The following is a 20,501-nucleotide window of genomic DNA, read 5'->3' as shown; positions in this document are numbered from 1 at the left end:
GTGACTTTGCCTCCTGTTCTCTATTGCTAGCTTTCTTTCCCTTTACGCATTCTCCCCCTTGTATATTGCCAGATTACCCCCGCATGTCAGCCTACCTATTCAGGGCCTTTCTTGAGAGGCTATGTAGACCAGTCTAGATTATTGCCACACGCACGGCGGGAGTCACTGCTCCGGGATAGCTGACCGCACTAGTGTACGGCTGACGCATCTCCCCCCTCTACAGCCACCGGATTTCATTCGCAAACTTTTCTGCTTGCACTAGTCTACATGACAAGAAGGAGAACTGGGCTTCTCAATGACCAAGTGTGCCTTTAATCTCCCCATCCATATTAGGCTGAGGATTCTTTAATCGTAAACCTATAGGGTCACATGTACACACCCCTCTTGGCATCTATATACATGTTTATATGACTACTACTTGCTTCCCGTTTTGTAGAATGACCTGAACCCCATTGCACGGTATGTCTATTCAACGATCCATCATTCATAGACACACAGGAATCTCCGTTGAGCCAGCCATAACGATGTCCGACTGTTACACACGAGACATGTGCGATAGACTCTATATCTCCAGATATATGGCCCAATATGAATCTCACATAAGAGGAGACAATTTCTTTATATTCGCCGAGCCTGCCATCGTTCATTCTATCCAGCGCCTTTCTGACGCAGCGCCGCCATATAACATAATCTGTCGGTCATGCATAACAGGTTCAGAATATGGCCCCTGAGTTCCACCTCCAGAGTAACCCCCTCCCTAATGCTGGCACACTTACAGGAAAAATACAGGAACTGCAACACTTTTCTGGCTAGATTCAAATGTTAAAGTATGAATGCCTTTAAGCTCTACTGGGTACCTTTCACTATTCTTCTCCTATCAGTTCTACATTTATGGTTGCTTGCTATTTTAGAGCTGTTATGATTTACCTTTTCATATTGTTATCATATTGACGTGTTATAGCCTCTGCTAACGATGTTAATCTTCGGTACTTAAGTAATACAGAAACGCATTTGAGAAGTATTGTAGCTGACTACCCTACACTCGACACCCACAGCTGACCTCCTATGATCCCATGACCCCCCGTGGATCCCAAGGCCCTTGCCACGCAAGTAGTTCAGCCCAAGACCTATGTCTACACCCGTCCTCAACAGCACTGTGCTCCCCACATGCACCCGAACATACGCCCTAACTGGCTTTCCATCTGTCGGTTCCTCTCATCACATAGACTCCTCTTCGAACATCAAGCCACTTCCCACACAGTGGTAATACCCGACGCTACCTATAACACTATAGTGACCTTCTTTTTACACCACTGACCTTTTTTGGCTACTCCGCGTTTGCGGATGATACCTTACTTGGACAAGTGAGATGATTCTCACCTGTCGCCGGAATCTACCCAGACCACTCCTATACCCGCTCGCCTGAACCCCTTGATCCTCCACCCCAACTTGTAACATCAACTGACTCTAATCCTCTAAAACAAAAAAAATTATCCAGAGCCTCTACTTGCTGCTCTCCTCTCCCTCACCTCTAGCACCACACTCAAGGCCACCATAAACTCAGTCCGAAGAGCTCTGGTTACGTCGATAACAATGGCCCCTACTAATATCACGATGGACAAGCTCCCTATCAAGATCATCTCGCTAAATGCGAGAGGACTTAATATTCCAGAACGACGCTCCCAACACCTCCTTACTATGCAACGCAGCAAAGCGGACATAATATTCCTACAAGAAACACACTTCCGCACGGATGCGATACCGAAACTACAGAACCAATACTACCCTATTACGTTTCATGCAACTTCCCAAACCTCCAAATCTAAGGGCGTCTCAATACTTCTATCGAAGCATTGCCCCTTCCAACTCACAGACACATTGACTGACGTGGAAGGCCGTTACCTCTTCCTTAAGGGGGTGCTTTTCGGCAGAAAAATCACATTTGCAAACATATATGCCTCAAACTCTCACCAAGTAAAATTCTTCTGTGACATCACCAATGCTCTCATTACATTCCAAGAAGGCATTCTAATCCTGGGTGGAGATCTTAACGTCCCTTTAAACCCAATCCAAGACACCTCTACAGGTACATCCTCCCTCCCCTACGCTGCTCTGAGATCTATCAAATCCCAACTTCAATTGCTGTTTCTACATGATTCCTGGCGCTTTCTAAACCCCAACGGCAGAGACTACACATTTTTCTCTGCTCCCCACAATAAATATTCCAGGATTGATTACATGTTCATATCACAAAATGACCTGACTATCCTCCAACACACGTCCATAGACCCTATATTTCTCTCTGACCACCATCCTATTTCAATGACCATTGCATTACCGGACATACAACCTCACCCACAATATTGGAAATTGGACCCCTCCTTGCTCACGGACCCGGCAGTGCTGGCGGAGGTCGAACTCCACATTAAACAGTACTTTACAGAGAACAAACCCACTGACACCTCCCCTCTTATCACCTGGGAAGCCCACAAATGCGTAATAAGGGGCATCCTAATAGCGGCCGCAACCAAGTGCCGTAAAGAAAAAAAGCTGGCTGGTAATCCGATCGTGTGTGGGCTTCTCCGGACTTTAAACGTACTTTTTTAGCCTCAAATCCGACGTACTTTAGATTTGAAACATGCTTCAAATCTTTACGTCGTAACTACGACGGACCCCGAAGTCCGCTCGTCTGTATGCTAGTCCTACGGACAAAAAAACGACGCATGCTCATAAGCAAAAACTAAACGGAAGCACTCGGTCTAGTAAAACTAGTGTTCGTATTGTAGGTAGCACATTCATCACGCTGCAAAATCTGTGATCGTTGAATGCAGCGCATTTTATTTCTTCTTTACGAATGCTCTAAAGAACGAAGGTGTTTTGCTGTTCATAATCAGAGTTCTCCCAAACTGATTTCTGGATTCTTTTTCTCTTTGATCTCATGAATGATATAGTATGCTTTTTAAAAACAATGTTTCCATACTAATAATACTTTTTACTTTTATTTTTTTTTTTTTTTTTTTTTTTTTAGGTTTGTAAAGTTACCACAAAGAACCCATTATTCTAGTTTTGTTTTTCTAGTGATTATTTTTTAGTTTTTAGATAAAGTTAACCCAAAGCACCGTTTTTGGTTATGTAGATTTTTTTATTTTCAAGACTTACCACTTGAACATTATTAACATTAGTAATGTATTTTTGGTGTGTTTTTTCAAACTCAATGAGATTGTTGTCCCTTGTTAATTTAACATTGTGTGTAAAATCAATGATTTAAAAGAAAACACATAAAGTCTTTTGCTAAACTCAAAAAAGATCCATTTATTCATGGTCAAAATAAAATAAAGAGGAAGTCAACGCTGGAAAAAGTCGGTGTACAAGAAAATTGGGATCTTGAGGAGTCCATATAAGAGGTAGCACAATCTGGTCCAAGAATCCCAGAGATCAACAGCACCAGCAGATGATCTAGATGTCCCCAGACTGTGGTCCTACAACAGCCTGCGTCTTCTGTCAGACCAGACTGAACCCAGGTCATCACTTTCTTCTCTTCCCTGCAGCCTTTCCTCCACGCTGCCCTGCAGCCTTCCCTGCAGCCTTCCCTGTAGCCTTCTTTTGGAGGCTGTGGCTGTGGTGTTTCAGTTGTGGCAGGAGGAGGAGGAGGAGGAGGAGGAGGAGGGGGGGCTGCCTCATGTAATTGTGTGTTTCGGGTTAGCGTGCCCTGCAGCCCCTTCTGGATAGTTTCCCCAAATAGGCGCTCGCAAATGAGACGCTGCTCCCAATCCATTTGAAGAAGCCTGCTGGCTAAGTAGCAGCCATAGGACTCTTCTGCTTCGGGGGGGCTTCTCAAAAAACGGGTGGCCTCTTGCATGAGGCGCAGGGATGCCTCCTGTGTGACCGTCCCCTTCCTGGCCCTTTTTTTGGGAAGGTGGAATGGAAGCACTTGTGATTGGGTCATGCTCCTACTGGGCCCAGCCACCTCACTTGGCCCAGCCACCTCACTGGGACCAGCCACCTCACTGGGACCAGCCACCTCACTGGGACCAGCCACCTCCTGCCTGACACTGGGCCCAGCCTCCTCCAGGATGATGGAGAATCCGGCCTCCTCCAGGCTGTCCATGGGCCCGGTCTCCTCCTGCCTGCCACTTTCCACACATTCCTCCTGGATGGACTCATCCTGTGTATAAAAAAAGGACATTTTTATTTCTTTATTTGGGGTTCATCAATGACACACAATGACACAATGACACACAATTTGCTTCTCATGACTAGCAAATTCAATGTGAATACATCTCTTTAATAAAAGAGTCTAATCAGACACCCTAATTTTTTATAGCAGGTGCCAAACATATTTAGCCACTCCTGTCAATTGATATGTATACACAATTTTGAGGGCAAAATTATTTTAGACAATTATAACATCCAGTTAACATCATTAATATTAGTACAGTCAATATTTGTTAATATAATTTACCTGACTCCAGATGGTCATATCCGGTTCATCCAGGATGGAAGACCCAGCTTGCTCCTCATCAGCCTCTGCTGGGGTGGAGGGAAGAGTGGAGGGAAGGGTGGAGGGAAGGGTTGAAAGTGATGCCCTGGCTTCATTCTGGTCATCAAGAAAACGGAGTTGATTGTAGTACCACAGCCTGGGTACATAAACATCATCTGCTGATGCTCCTGATCTCCTTGATTCCTGGATCTTCTTATGCTCCCTCTTATACATGTTCCTCAAGACCCCAATTTTCTTGAGCAATGTCTCCATTGTTGCTTCCGGGATGGTCGCCTGGACAAAGGACAGAAGTCTCTCCAGCGTTGACTTCCTCACATGCTTTGCATAATACTGAGGGTGTTTCACCTCCCACAAATTCCTCATCTCTCGATATTTCGAAATAAAAGCTGTAAGGAACTCTGGATCCTTAAATAGGGGATTCATTATATCTGGAAAAGATAAAGTCACAAGACAAAAAACACTTATTATAGGTTCCTGCTAACCCCTCATCATCTTCTCCCTATGTAGGCCTCATCAATCTATCAAGGCATATAGGCCGCTTGCTACAAAGTCATGACCATAAAACCAAAAAAAAAAAAATTATTTAAAATGACCTTCGTTTTGTAACGTCCTGGTCCACTATCACCTACGCACAGAACGTACGTACGACACGTGCGCAAGGCCCCTCTTTATACACTACGCATGTGTGAAACTCCGCCTGCGTCGCCCGCCCCTGACGTTCGAAATTAACTCATGTTCTCCGCCCCCTAATTCGACGCACAGAACGTACGTACGACACGTGCGCAAGGCCCCTCTTTATACACTACGCATGTGTGAAACTCCGCCTGCGTCGCCCGCCCCTGACGTTCGAAATTAACTCATGTTCTCCGCCCCCTAATTCGACGCACAGAACGTACGTACGACACGTGCGCAAGGCCCCTCTTTATACACTACGCATGTGTGAAACTCCGCCTGCGTCGCCCGCCCCTGACGTTCGAAATTAACTCATGTTCTCCGCCCCCTAATTCGACGCACAGAACGTACGTACGACACGTGCGCAAGGCCCCTCTTTATACACTACGCATGTGTGAAACTCTGCCTGCGTCGCCCGCCCCTGACGTTCGATTTTAACTCATGTTCTCCGCCCATTTTTAGTTACGGCGCGTAGTGGGGTAAATAATGGCGGAGACACCTGACATGTTGACTACCTCAAGTAGCGAAAAAAGCCCGGAGGCTGGAACGTCAACCAGATCTGTGAGGCCTAGATTTAAGGCCTCCAATATGAGTTTTAAAGAGATGGTGGAGATGGTGGCCATTCTTCAAAAAAACGACTATGATGGGAAGTATGGGCCGTACGCACGGCCAAATTTGCGCAAGGCCAAAATAATGGCGAAGGTGGTGGACACTTTGCAGGCTTCTTTTGGGGTACAGCGCTCCAGGGATCAACTTAGAAAAAGATGGTCTGACCTGAAACTCAGGGAGCCGGATCAATACAGACGGATCCGGAAAGTGCTGAAAAAAAGTAAGTACTTGTCGTGTTTTTCTCTTGTGTTTATTACCTTGTATACTGCTCCATGTGCTTTTCCTTCCTATACGATTTTTTTTCTCATCGTTTCAAACGATCTTTTAATAAACCTCGTTACATATCTAGAGATAGCTCTATATATCTATATCTATATATATATATATCTATATAGATATCTATATCTATATAGATATAGATATATAGATATATATATATATATATATATATATATATATATATATATATATATATATATATATATATATATATATATATATATATAGAGATATATATATATATATATAGAGATATATATATATATATATAGATATATATATATATATATATAGAGATATATATATATATATAGATATATATATATATATAGATATATATATATATATATATAGATACATATAGATAGAGAGAGAGAGAGAGAGAGAGAGAGAGAGAGAGAGAGAGAGAGAGAGAGAGAGAGAAATGTAAAACATTCTTTTGGAATATTTTAAGTTATCTTTTTTTTTTCTTTACATTTAGTTAGATATTTAGATTTTGTTCCAGATATAGAGAGAGAGAGAGAGAGAGATCAAAAGATTATTAACTATATTTTGAGATATTGATATCTAGATATCTATCTGATATGTCTTTAGAATTTTAAATATTGAGGTAAAATAGGAACTCTACACAAACCACTTCACTACAAATGTTGGCAAATTACTATGTCCTAAAATATCTGTGTGCTAAGTAGATTAAAATAATTTTTTGTTTCACATAGGGGAAAAATCACTCAGCCAACAAGAAGACAGTCCACCCCAAGCCAAACATGATTGGGAAATCAGCCCAAGCCCCACTGAGGATGTGGAGGAAGGAGAGGTGGGCGACATGGGCACCCCACCAGGTGAGTGTCTGACACACCAGCTTACGGTAATCTATGCATGGCTGCCTTTTGTTTAATGTAATTTTTCTACTCTATTTAAGGGGATCTGGTTGTGCTTGATTCAAGCAACAGTGCCACCCCCGAGGATGTGGAGGAATTATGCTACATGGGCACCCCACCAGGTCAGTGTCTGAGACAACAGCTTTATTATGGTAAGGTAAACTATGTATGTGTGCATATTTCTAAATACATTTTTTGGTTTCATTCCACTTTAGGTACAAGAAGTGACTATTTCACCTCAGAAAGTGCCCAACGGCTAAGAGGTCAAATAATGGCCTGGAACAGGGACATCGATGAAATGCGTAATCGGCTGGATCGTATGCAGCAGGAAATGAAGGACATGATTGATGTTTTGGGTCGAATCTAAATGCCCTTTTTGAAACCCCAAAACATCGATCATGTCCTTCATTTCCTGTTTTGCTGACCCCATTCTGGGCCTTCTCTTTATTTTTTTGGCTGTTTAACATAATTTAAAAAAGGAGGGCTGTTTCTATAAAATACATAAAAAATCCACAAAAAAATAAAACTTGTTTTTCCAAAAAAACCCAAAAAAAATAAAACTTGATTTAAAAAAAAAACAAAAAAATACAAAAAATTGATTTAAAAAAAAAACAAAAAAATAAAAAAAAAATGATTTTCCCAAAAACCAAAAAATAAATAACACTTGATTTTCAAAAAAAAAAAATAAATAAAAAAAATTGATTTTCCAAAAAACGAAAAAAAAAAATAAAACTTGATTTTAAAAAAAACAAAAAAAATAAAAAACTTGATTTAAAAAAAAAAACAAAAAAATAAAAAAATTTGATTTTCCAAAAAACGAAAAAAAAAATAAAACTTGATTTAAAAAAAAAACAAAAAAATAAAAAACTTGATTTAAAAAAAAAAAACAAAAAAATAAAAAAATTTGATTTTCCAAAAAACGAAAAAAAAAATAAAACTTGATTATAAAAAAAACAAAAAAAATATAAAAATTGATTTTACAAAAAACGAAAAAAAAAATAAAACTTGATTTTAAAAAAAACAAAAAAAATATAAAAATTGATTTTCCAAAAAACGAACAAAAAAAATAAAACTTGATTTAAAAAAAAACAAACAAAAAAAAAAAACTTGATTTAAAAAAAAAAAAAAAAACAACAAAACAAAAAGGCTGTTTGCGAAAAGCCAAAAAGCCAAAAATATTTTTTTGTGGATTATGTATAAATATTTAAATATAATTATATTTTTCAAAATTATTAAGATATCATTATATTTTTGTCTATGAACATTTTATACTAAATGCATAACTGAATGCATAACAACGATTAATAAAAACATCTCCTTATAGGAATTAAATAAATGTGTGGTTTGTTATTTCAATGCTCAGTATCAGTTTGGTTATAATTGTCAAAAAGTTGTTTACAGTGGCAATGGAGCTTATTTAGACATTGAAAATGAAAATACAGTTGGCACTACAACTGCTCGACCATAACCTAGGAGAAAGCCCAAAAGAAAGGCAAGCAATAAATATAATTCAAGATTTCATCAATATTTTTTTTATTGTAAAAAATTAAATATCCTGGCCCATTGCAATGGCCCCCCTACCCATAAAATAATTAACATATTGCTGTCTAACTTGACGGGCACTTTGGGGGGCCAAGCCAGTACGGACAGTATCCAGGCCCGTAAGGTTGTCATCTATAAGTCCGGCCTCAGGCCCAACTGTTCCTATATAATTCAGAGAATGTTTGTTTAAAAAGTTGTGCAGAATGCAGCACGATAAAATGATAAAATTAAGTTTGTATTCCGCCAAATTAATGGCTGTTTGAAACAGGCGGAACCGGCTGGCCAGAATTCCAAACGCATTCTCAACCACTCTTCTAGCTCTGGCCAGCCGGAAATTAAAAACCCTCCTCTCCGGGGTGAGGGTTCTTTGGGGGAATGGCCTCATGAGGTGCTTGCTCAGAGCGAAGGCTTCATCGGCAATGAAGACAAAGGGGAGTCCTTCCACATTATCCGCATCAGGTGGCAATCCCAGGCCACCACTCTGGAGACGCTGGCAGGACTCCGTCTGGGCAAATACTCCTCCATCCGACATCCGGCCATTCTTCCCCACGTCCACATATAAAAATTCATAGTGTGCCGACACCACCGCCATTAAAACAATACTGTGGAACCCTTTATAATTAAAATAGTATGACCCCGAATGGGGTGGTGGCACGATGTGGACATGTTTCCCATCTATAGCCCCTCCACAATTGGGAAAGTCCCAACGGCTGGCAAAATGGGATGCCACAGTCTGCCATTCCTGTGGCGTTGAAGGAAACTGGGGAATCAAACAAGAAAACCAAAATCAATTAATTTGGAAGCTAACATTGCAAGAAAATTATACAATTAAAAACATTATTCCCCAGCATCAGTATAATATTAAATAATTTAATTCTTCTGGAATAACTAATATGGAAAGGCACACTTATCAGATTGCTCACCCCCTCTGATGGAACATTGATTACATTTTAGGGGGGTGGGAAATCCCTAAAAAAGATTACTTTTAGGACACGCAGGAATTTAGGGACTAAAAAGGCTACAAGACTGCAGTTGTCGCACTCTGCAGGTGCAGTTGCTAACCAGCTTACAGTAAATGAGGTAATGTAAAAAGGCATTCATGTTGCAAGGAGTACACAATCACATGCAAGGGCAATTAATGAAAACACTTTGAGGCTTGCATATGATTTGATGATGGAAATCAGCAGAGCTTCTGCTCATTTACTAAAGCACTGGAACAAATGCACTTGTAGAGTGCACATGCATTTTGCAAAGTGCAACATAGATTTGCTTTAGACAAATCAACACCACAGAACATTCAAGCAAATTTTTACGAGGGTGGGGGGGGGGGGGTTTGGGAAATCTAGCTAATTGCTAATTATCAGCACACTAAATACACTCAAACAAAATACATTCAAAATGAGTAGACTAGGTGGATATGTTCCCATCATTGCATGCTGGGGAGGTTATTGAAAGAAAATATACATGCATGACAAAAAAAAAACAGGAAAAAAATCCAGCATGTGTGAGGATAAAAAGGGGACATTCACACTATATTGCAATGATGGTAAGTAGTGTTTGAAGCAAGAAATACATTACATTATCAAAGATTACATAAAAGAACATGTGATGCTAATAAAAGAAAAATATCTTACCTTAATATAGTCCTTCTGCAGGACCTGGATGATGGCAGAACAGGTCTCTGGGATAATGATCCCCAGAGCCTGGGGGGAGATGCCTGTCGAGAACTTAAGGTCCTGCAGGCTTCTCCCTGTGGCCAAATACCGCAAGGTAGCGACCAGCCTCTGCTCCGGAGTGATGGCTTGCCTCATGCAGGTATCCTGCCTGCTGATATAGGGGGTCAGCAAAGCCAACAAACGGTCAAAAACGGGGTCCGTCATCCGGAGAAAGTTCCTGAAATCCTCAGGATTATTCTCACGGATCTCACGGAGCAATGGCATGTGACAGAACTGGTCACGCTGGAGCAACCAATTCTTGGTCCATGAACTCCTCCTCGCCCTGTTCATGGACTGGTCTTGGTCTGAAGAATAAACTACAGCACCAAACACATACAATGCACGAGCTCGACAACGAGTACGTACAGGTAACATGGTTTCAAAACGGTCGGCTGGTCAGAACGCACTAAACAGAACGCACTGAAGAACAGCAAGGCCTGTGAAGAGCGACCTGAAAATCAGGAACGAGCGCCAATAAAACAAAGATTTCTCAATGCCAACTGACCAAACGCACTGAAAAGCAGATACAAACCTCACAAGCACAGACTGAACAACAGTTAAAACGAACTGAAAAATACGAGTCTCACAAGCGCGAATCGTCTCTCACCAAACTTCTACTAACACGAGATAAACACGAGATTAGCAGAAGGAGCCCAAAGGGTGTCGTACGGGCTATTGAACTTCCGTTTTATAGTCTCGTCGGACTTGGTGTACGTCACCGCGTACTAGGCTGTCGTACTTTTGTGTGGTCGTGTGTAGGCAAGTCCGTTCGTTAGAAAGTCTGCCGCAAGTCCGCCGAAGGTACGCCGGAAGTATGTCGGACAGGCTGTCGGACTTTTGTAGCTGAAAAGTCCGACCGTGTGTACGTGGCATTAGAACTATTAGGCAAACAAATTAAACGTAAATACATTCTCTCCCAACGCGTATTCTACGAATATAGCAACAAAGCTGGACGGCTACAAGCGAGAGCCTTACAGGCCAAAAAAACAACCACAGCAGTACGCTCCCTGATGGATGCAAAAGGGCGTAAACTAACCCAGACATAGCCGACCAATTTGTCACCTACTACTCGCAACTGTATAACTTACCACCTGCGTGCCCACCCACGGAAGTGGATTCGAGAAAACAGGCAATCAGAGACTTTTTGCAGCAATACAGCCCCGCTCCAATCTCAGACTCCTTAGCACAGCAACTAAACAACCCCTTGACTACTGAGGAAGCTGACATAGCACTGAAACAAATGAAATCAGGCAAAAGCCCAGGCCCCGACGGATTGACTACAGGCTACTACAAATCATATGCTACTTTACTTACCCCTTTTTTTCTCGCAGCTTTTAACTCTTTCGCATCACCTACTGAACCCCCTCGAGATCTACTCGCGGCATACATACAGTGATCCCAAAACCAGGAAAAGACCCCTCCGCAGTCACAAATTATAGACCTATCTCACTGCTGAGCGTTGACCTCAGGTGGTATGCCAAAATGCTTGCTAACCGATTGCTCCCTTTGCTCCCCCAATGGATAGATTTGGACCAAGTCGGCTTCATACCAGGCAGAGAAGCGAGAGACAATACGCTTAAGGCTCTTAACATTCACCACTGGCTAACGACTCAGCAGCGACAAGGATTTCTACTCTCCCTTGACGCAGAAAAAGCATTTGATAGAGTGGCCTGGGACTACATGTCGGAAGCCCTTCAAAGCTTGGGCCTCCCCCCACGTATGCTACAATTCATACTCGCCCTCTATGTTAATCCCACTGCCAGAGTCAGAGTGAACGGCCACCTATCGAATGCCTTTACAATTTCCAATGGGACGTGCCAAGGGTGTCCACTCTCCCCAATAATCTTTGTTCTCACTTTAGAACCGCTTCTAAAACGTCTCAGAACAAACCCTGACATAAAAGGGATAGACATCAAAAATCACACCTACAAAATAGCTGCGTACGTGGATGACATCCTCCTCTTCCTTACTGAACCTCTCACCACACTCCCGAACTTACTTCCATACTTTCAACTATCTAACCTCAAAATCAACTTTATGAAATCTGACGCCCTTAATGTTACATTACCCCCTGACCTCTGTGCACAATGCCAAACTAACTTTCCATTTAAATGGAACAACCGTTCCATTACATATTTGGGTATCCAATTGCCTTCTTCACTAGCTGATCTATATTCTACTAACTATCTCCCTCTTATACACAACATAGTGCACGATTTAAAAAAATGGTCCGCAGGGCTTTTCTCCTGGTTTGGCAGAGCCGCCATAATTAAAATGAACATCTTACCCAGACTCCTATACTTGATGCAAACAGCCCCAATTAAGCTCCCACCTGCTTTCTTTACAAGCTATCGAAGAACTTGTTCAAACTTTATCTGGGGCAGACTACGCCCTAGAATAAGTTATTCCAGACTTACCATCCCAAAACTCAAAGGAGGCATTGGTCTCCCTGACATCCACAAATACCAACAAGCCTGCCATTTAACGAGAATTATTGACTGGAACATACACCACGAACCCAAAGCATGGGTCCACTTGGAACACTCTCTATCACCTATACTGCTTTCCCAACTCCCCTGGATTGCGCCAAACCACATTCTTCCGACATGTAAGAACCACTCGCTCATCCACCCAACATTGACCTCCTTTCGTTCTGCCTGTACTATGTCTAAAATCTCTTCCGCTTTAGGACCAATGACACCACTTAGACAGAACCCGGACTTTTCCCCAGGTACCTCTCCCTCCTTCTTATCGGACATTTGGCATCACACAACCATCCGCGCTGAAAACTTCTTTGCAAATGAACACCTTATCTCCCACACTGATCTGGCAGCTAAAATGACCTCTGGCACATTCCCCTTTTGGACATATATCCAAATTAAACACTTTCTAGATAAACCTAAACCTAATCCTGATTGGTCAAGACAACTCACCCCCTTTGAAGCTCTCTGTCAAAGCTCTACACCCCTAAAACACTTGATCTCCTACACCTACACACTTCTCTTCTCAGAACAACGCCCCAAACTTAATTGGGCCAGTCACAAATGGGAAAAAGAATTCACCCTTGATCTATCAGACCCGGAATGGCAAAAAATATACACATGCATGCACAAAGGAACAGTGCACGTACTCGCTCAAGAAAATGCTTTTAAAATATTTTTGAGATGGTACAAAACCCCCGTGAGACTACACCACATTTACCCTTCCATCTCCCCACTTTGCTGGAGATGTGAGACTAACATCGGCTCACTTTTACACATAAGGTGGGCGTGCCCTAAATTACAACCTTTTTGGAAAGAGGTACACAGACTAATCAAACAAATAACCACCTACACCTTAGAATACTCACCGGCACAATTTTTGCTACATCACTCTAATGTATCGACTAAAAATTATGTACGATCCTTGGCTATGCATATGGTCAATGCTGCTAAGATGTGCATCCCAGCGATCTGGCGTTCCTCAAAATCACCATCTATAGCGGACTGGTTCAAAAGAATACAAAAAATTGCAGAAATGGAGGAACTAATACATCAGGCGCACGACACGCCCTCTAAATTCTGTACAATATGGTCTTGCTGGCTAAATTTCACCTTAACAGACGAATTTCACCGTTACGTCTCTTGAATGCTTACTAAGAGCAATGGTAGAGATAAGAATCACTTGAGGAAACACTTTCCTAACGTCCCTTCTCCTACCCGTCCAACCAAGCGTATTCATCCTCCTGAAATAGCCCCAGTTATACAACCCCCACCTGGACAGCATCCTGACAAACATACTCGAGATTCTCGGATATGCGTAACCTTCCCTCCTTCCCCTCCCCTCCTGTCCAATCATAATATCCATACGATGTCCAAACGTCCTGGACTCTCACGAACCCCCTATGACTTCAGTTCCAGCAGATCAATAACTATGCTTTTCTTACCTGACTGATAATACTTCAACATGTACATCCACTAGAATTGTTATTTCCATTGACACACGCGAGTTCCTCAGTTATAACATAAAAGTATTCTGCATAAATATGATTATATTTGCTGTGTCTTCTATATTCTAAGCCTGGCGGCTGCGTCCGCAAACTCGCTTACTTTGGCTTTGTTATGTTCTAAATACTTTTCAATAAAAAAACTTTTGAAACATATAATGTGAGAAGAATGAAGTAGTTTTGCTGCTCATATTCACACAGACTTCTCACAAACGTATTTCTTTACTATTTATCGGGAGTCCCTCAATATATTTTGATTTGTCACATCTGACAACAATATTTTTGTGTTGGATTTTTTTTTTTTTGGTTTTAAGGCAGATTATTTTTTTTTGGTTTGTCTTTTTTCAAGGCTGATCTTTGTTTTATTGTATTTTTATTTTTACTCCAGAATATTTTTGTGTGTGTTTTGTGTGTCAAGTTACCACAACAACCATTGATATGTTGTTCTATTTAATCTGTAGGAGATTGTTTGGTGTTGTTGTCTCTTGTTAATTTCACATTGTACTTTCGAAATGTACCTGAATCCTCACCAACAAACTGTCCTTTTTGGATGAAAACACACAAAGGAGAGTATAATTTTCCCCAAAAATTCATTTATTAAGGGCTCACAACTAAACAAAGAGGGAGGCAACGCTGGAGAAACAGAAGAAATGGGTGAAGCCTTGGACCCCCAGGGCACACATCAACTATTTTCAAGCAAAATTGGTGGCCTGAGGAGTCCTTATCTAAGAAAATGCAGTCTGGTCCAGAGGTCCCAGAGATCCGGAAAGCAGCAGATGACATCTGTGTCCCTAGGCTATGGTCATACAAGAGACTGCAGCTTTTGTCAGACCAGACTGAACCCAGGGCCATAACTCTCTGGTCTTTCTTCTACGCTTCCTTCCACGCTGTGGCTCTGGTGGTGGAGTTGTGGCAGCAGGAGGAGGAGGAGGATGGTCCAACTCAATCACGTGGGTCTTGGGTGTGATTTCGCCACTCACCCCCTTAGTTAGGACTTTATAAATAAGTTGCTCACACATGAGGCGTTGACCCTCCTGCATGCCCTGCAGTTTTGTGGCAGCCATGCAGGCAAAGGCCTCTTCAGGAGTGGGTAAGGCTCTCAGGGACGCAGAAGCCTCCTGAATAAGCCTGAGTGCAGAATCCTGAACGTGACTCCCCTTCCTGGGTCTTTTGTATGGAAGGCGGAGGGGAGGAACCTACGATTTTTGGTCAGGCTGCGACATGTCCCAGGCTTCTCCTGGCTGACACTTAGCCCCACCTCCTCCTGGCTGCCACTAACCCCCGCCTCCTCCTGGCTGCCACATTCCACAGCCTCCTCCTGGCTGAGGTCTTCCTGTGTATGAAAAAGGGACATAGTTTTAGTTTTTTAGTCATCATTCACACACAATTTCCACCTCCTGACTGTTGCAAATTGATGTTAACAAATATAACAGACTATCATTCTGAGCCCAGCATTTTTCATTCTTGTCCCAATTTTGGGTGCCCACTACTGTCTATTGATATGTAAAACACTTTTTTTCAATCAGCAATTAGTGATCAATAATAACATCTAGTAAAGATCATTTCTTTATTGACAAGAAATCTGTACTAAGAATGCTATAGCTGACTCCAGCTGGGCTCCTCCACTTCTTCCTGGCTGGAAGGCCCAGGTTGGACATCGGAAGCCTCAGCTGGGGTGGAAGGAAGAGTGGAAGGAAGGGTGGAGAGGGATTCCCTGACTTCAGTGTGGTCTGACAGAAATCGCAGTCTCTCATAGTACTACAGCCTGGGGACATAAATGTCATCTGCTGCAGCTCCGGACCTCTGGGAATCCGTGACCTTCTTGCGCTCCCTAAGATAAGTGCTCCTCAGGCCACCACTTTTGGCTTTTAAATAGGTGATGGTTGCTGTGGGGACCACCGGCTTCACCAACTCCAGCAGTTTCTCCAGCGCTGCCTGCCTCTTTTGTTTATTACTGTAATGGGGATGTCTCACCTGCCACAGACAGGGCAGCTACCTGTATTTGTCTATGAACAGGGGGAGGAAGTTGTGGTCATTGAAGCCATCCATTTTCTCTGCAAGACACAACACAAGACAAACCCTAAGGTCAGGCCAAACTCTCCTAATCTTGTTACAATATAGGCTTCAATTTCGAAGCAGTATATGCCCAAGTTTAGATCTTACCTTCGTTATCACGATCGGCGCCTCCGATGCTCCTTCCTCCGCTCACAGATCGTACGTAATACACACACGTGTTACGCTTTATACACTCTGCGCATGTAACTCCGCCCGCCCCTGACATTCTTTCTAGTCTATTCCCCGCCCCTTTTCTTTCTGCACAGTGGGGGAAGAGCACATGGTGGATACACAGCAGGTGCGTGCTAATTACAGGAACGAGGAGGAGGAGGAGGAGGAGGAAAGCCCAGATCCGGAGACGTCCTGATCCAGAAGGAGATTTAAGGCCTCAAATATGTCCTTTGAGGAGATGTTGGAGATGGTCGACATCCTGAAGAGGGCCGACTATGATGGAAAGTATGGACCTTACCCCAACCCCAATGTCAGAAAGGCCAAGATCATGGCGAAAGTGGTCAAAAGTCTGCACCGGAATTTCGGGGTACGTCGATCGAAAGATCAGCTCAGGAAACGGTGGTCGGACCTCAAATTACGAGAACGCGAGCAGTACAGAAAGATCCGGAGAGTGCTGCAAAAAAGTAAGTAGTTGTGCGGTGTTCCTATTCTTTTTGTGTTTATTACGTTCGTGCTGCTCCAGTGCTTTTCTTAAAAGTGTACATTTTAGAATGGCAACTTTCAAGTTCATGGGCACATTATTCGTTCGTATCAAACATTTTTCTTTCGGCCTATAAAACACCATTGTTTTGGCCATATGCATTTGGCCACATTTTTTACGCCCTACTTGTATGAAACTAATTTGGTTGTGTAGATGTGTTTGTTACTAGAATGAAATGCAAACTAGATTATGTGTAAGGAGAGGACACTGAGCAGCTGTTTCCTCTAGACACTGGAGCACTAGTGTGGGACCCCAGAACACCATTTTTATTAGGGGGGCCACACAGGTGCTCCAGTGTATACTATAGGGGTGACTCCATCTGTGAAGCTTGTACCAAACAGGTAAAGTATTGCAGCTTGACAAAGGACACTGAAAATGCTACATTTTGGAACTCTGCCAAAATAGGCAATTGTACCCCACTTCCAAGCAATGTTTCCTATTTATAGTTCTGCCATCAAATATCTGTGTGCTAAGTATACCATTTTTGTTTTACATAGGGGAGAAAAGACTCAGAGGACGCCCCTCATCCGAGGAGACCACAGACCCCCCACCTCTGGAAGAAGGGGAAATACCCCCAACCCAAGAAGAGCAGGAGGAAGAAGATGTGGTGGAAATTGTCACCACAACAGGTGAGTGTCTGCGACCACAGGCTCAGGTAAGAGATGGATGCTGGCATATTTTTGATACCTGTTTTTGTTTGGTTTCTCTCTTTTTAGGTGATCGTGATGTTGTGGATCCAGATCCTTTCACATCAGAAAGTGCCCAGATCCTGATCGGGGAGATCATGGGGTATAATTTAGAATTGGAAAACCTCTAGAAAAAAATCAATGATGTTATTCAAAAAAATAAAAACATCATTGATGTTTTGGGGTGAGTTTAAAACCCCTCCAAATCCCTTTGTTTTTTTGTGTGCTACAATGTTAAAAATGTTTTAGCGATTTTTCAAATTTGGAGGATGCACACAGTGTGCCAACATGTGCTATCTGCCATCATGGGAGATCAATGTAGGCGTTTTGGGGGGTGCAACCCCTTCCTCAATAATAAAGTAGCTGAGAGGAAGGGGTTTCTCCCCCAAAACACGTCCCTTGATCCCCCGTGATGGCAGCTAGCACATGTTGACATTGGCAAATTTGTGTGCATCTTCCAAATTTGGCTTTTCCTGGGGTGACTTCACCCCATCTGAACGCAATATCAAACACAGTTCCTAAATACTCATGTCTTATATTGCCTTCGAGTTCTACCAAATGTGAACTTTGTAAGTTCAAGATTTGTGTCTTTCTTGTTGGTTTTACACATGCCTGTTTTATCTGAAATGGACATTTCTATTTTTGATAATGCCACCCCAAAAATTGTTATACAACAAACATGTTGGTTTGTTTTAAAAACCTTTTCTAAATGCACATGTGATTGTGCAGGTATTAAAAAGATTGTTAATCAAGAATGTGTGGATTATTGTCTCAAAGCTACAACACTTTTGTGGTGATGTAATTGCTGTTTTCTGTGACAATGGGGGTTATTTCCTAAGGGCAAATCCTCTTTGCACTACAAGTGCAGTTTCAGTGCATTTTCAAGTGCACTTGTAGTGCAAAGTGTCTTTGCCTTTAGTAAATAACACCCAACAGTGCTTTGTATAAGGTTACACAATCACGCCATTTTCAGGACTCCCCACATTTCTGTCACGGTCAGCTAAAACAAACACAAGCAGTAAATGTCACCAAAGATTTGATTTTTTTGGGATTTTATTTGATAAAGGCTTCACAAATTGTCTGGCATATTGATGGCCCCCCTACCCGCAAAGAACTCAGGGTATCTTAACCGGACATCACGGGCACTCAGGGAGGGCAAGCCAGGACGGCCACTTTCAAGCGCCGTCAGGGTTGTTTCATTTAGCATTCCGGCCTCAGACCCAACTGAGCCAGCATAGTTGGCAGAATGTTGGCGTAAAAAGTTATGTAGAACACAGCATGCCAGGATTATATGATTAAGTTTATACTCCGCCATATGGATGGGTGTCAGAAATAGGCGGAACCGGCTGGCCATGATTCCAAATGTGTTCTCCACCACTCTTCTGGCTCTGGCCAGCCGGTAATTAAAAACCCTCTGTTCTGGGGTGAGGGTCCTCATCGGGAATGGCCGCATAAGATGGTCCCTCAGCGCAAATGCTTCATCCGCAACGAAGACGAATGGGAGTCCTTCCACATTCTCTTCAGGAGGTGGCAAGTCCAAGCTGCCATTCTGGAGATGAGTGTAAAACTCCGTCTGGGCGATGACTCCACCATCGGACATCCGGCCATTCTTCCCCACGTCCACATACAGGAAGTCGTAATTAGCCAACACCACCGCCAACATCACAATACTATTGAACCCCTTGTAATTATAATAGTACGACCCCGAGTTGGGTGGTGGGACGATGTGGACGTGTTTCCCATCAATTGCCCCTCTGCAGTTAAGAAAGTCCCACCGCTGGGCAAAGTGGGAGGCCACAGTCTGCCATTCCTGTGGCGTGGAAGGAAACTGTTGAGGAAAACAAAAAAACTTAGTATTTTTGCACATAAACATGGAAAGTAGATTAGACACAAACATTCTTGGCCAACATCCAGATAACATTTATTAAGGGGAATTTTACAACACCAAAGTATAAGGTACACCTATCATTTTCCCCCTCCCCCCTCTCATGGGCCATTTCTAACATTATGGGGGGGGGATCTTGGACAGGTAACCCTCTTCACTTCATTGAGAGATGAATGCCTAAATACAGGTTATTACTTGGAAAAGCCCCTCCTTAGTTACACTATTGGCAGCCCACTGGACAGGTAAGAAGTGTCAGAATACAAAGATATAAATACACACTGTACACATTTGAACACATTTGGACATTCTGCTATTACCTATCAAGATAATAATAGGATACAAAAACTTTCAACAGTACCATTTGAAAGTATACAGGCAGGCCCTTGCACTACATGCTTTGGGGAATTCATCCATACATCTGACCACAAAAGAGGTGGGTATAGTGTATATGGGTTTGGCAAAGTAAGCAGATAGATGATTGAGGATAGATAGAGAATTGGTATCAGCTGACTTAGCAGTTGGGGGGAGGGAGGGTTAATAAAAATGATTTGGGGACACTACAAAAAAAAGCCTCTGGCACTCTGCCTGAATTTAAAGCACAAATCAGATTTCTAAACATTTTAGGGGTTGTTTAGGGTAAAGCACTACTATGGAGCTGATAAAATACATTGTTAAGTGACTACATGAGGTGAATATAGGGCCAGGAGAACATGTTGGGGAGGTTAATGAAGGCAAATATGTATGAAGGACTAAAAAAATAATTACATAAAAATCCAGCATGCATGAGAACAAAGGGGACATTCACAGCATATTACAATCATGGTAATTAGGGAATGAGGAAAGAAATACAATATATTAGCAAACATTCAATACAATAAAATGTGATATTAAAGGATAAAAATCTTACCTTCATATACTCCTTCTGCAGGACCTGGATGATGGCAGAACAGGTCTCTGGGATAATGATACCCAGAGCCTG

The sequence above is a fragment of the Aquarana catesbeiana genome, linkage group LG04 (genome assembly GCF_042186555.1).
Source record: "Aquarana catesbeiana isolate 2022-GZ linkage group LG04, ASM4218655v1, whole genome shotgun sequence".
NCBI lineage: Eukaryota > Metazoa > Chordata > Amphibia > Anura > Ranidae > Aquarana > Aquarana catesbeiana.
Note: the sequence above shows the minus strand (reverse complement) of the source record.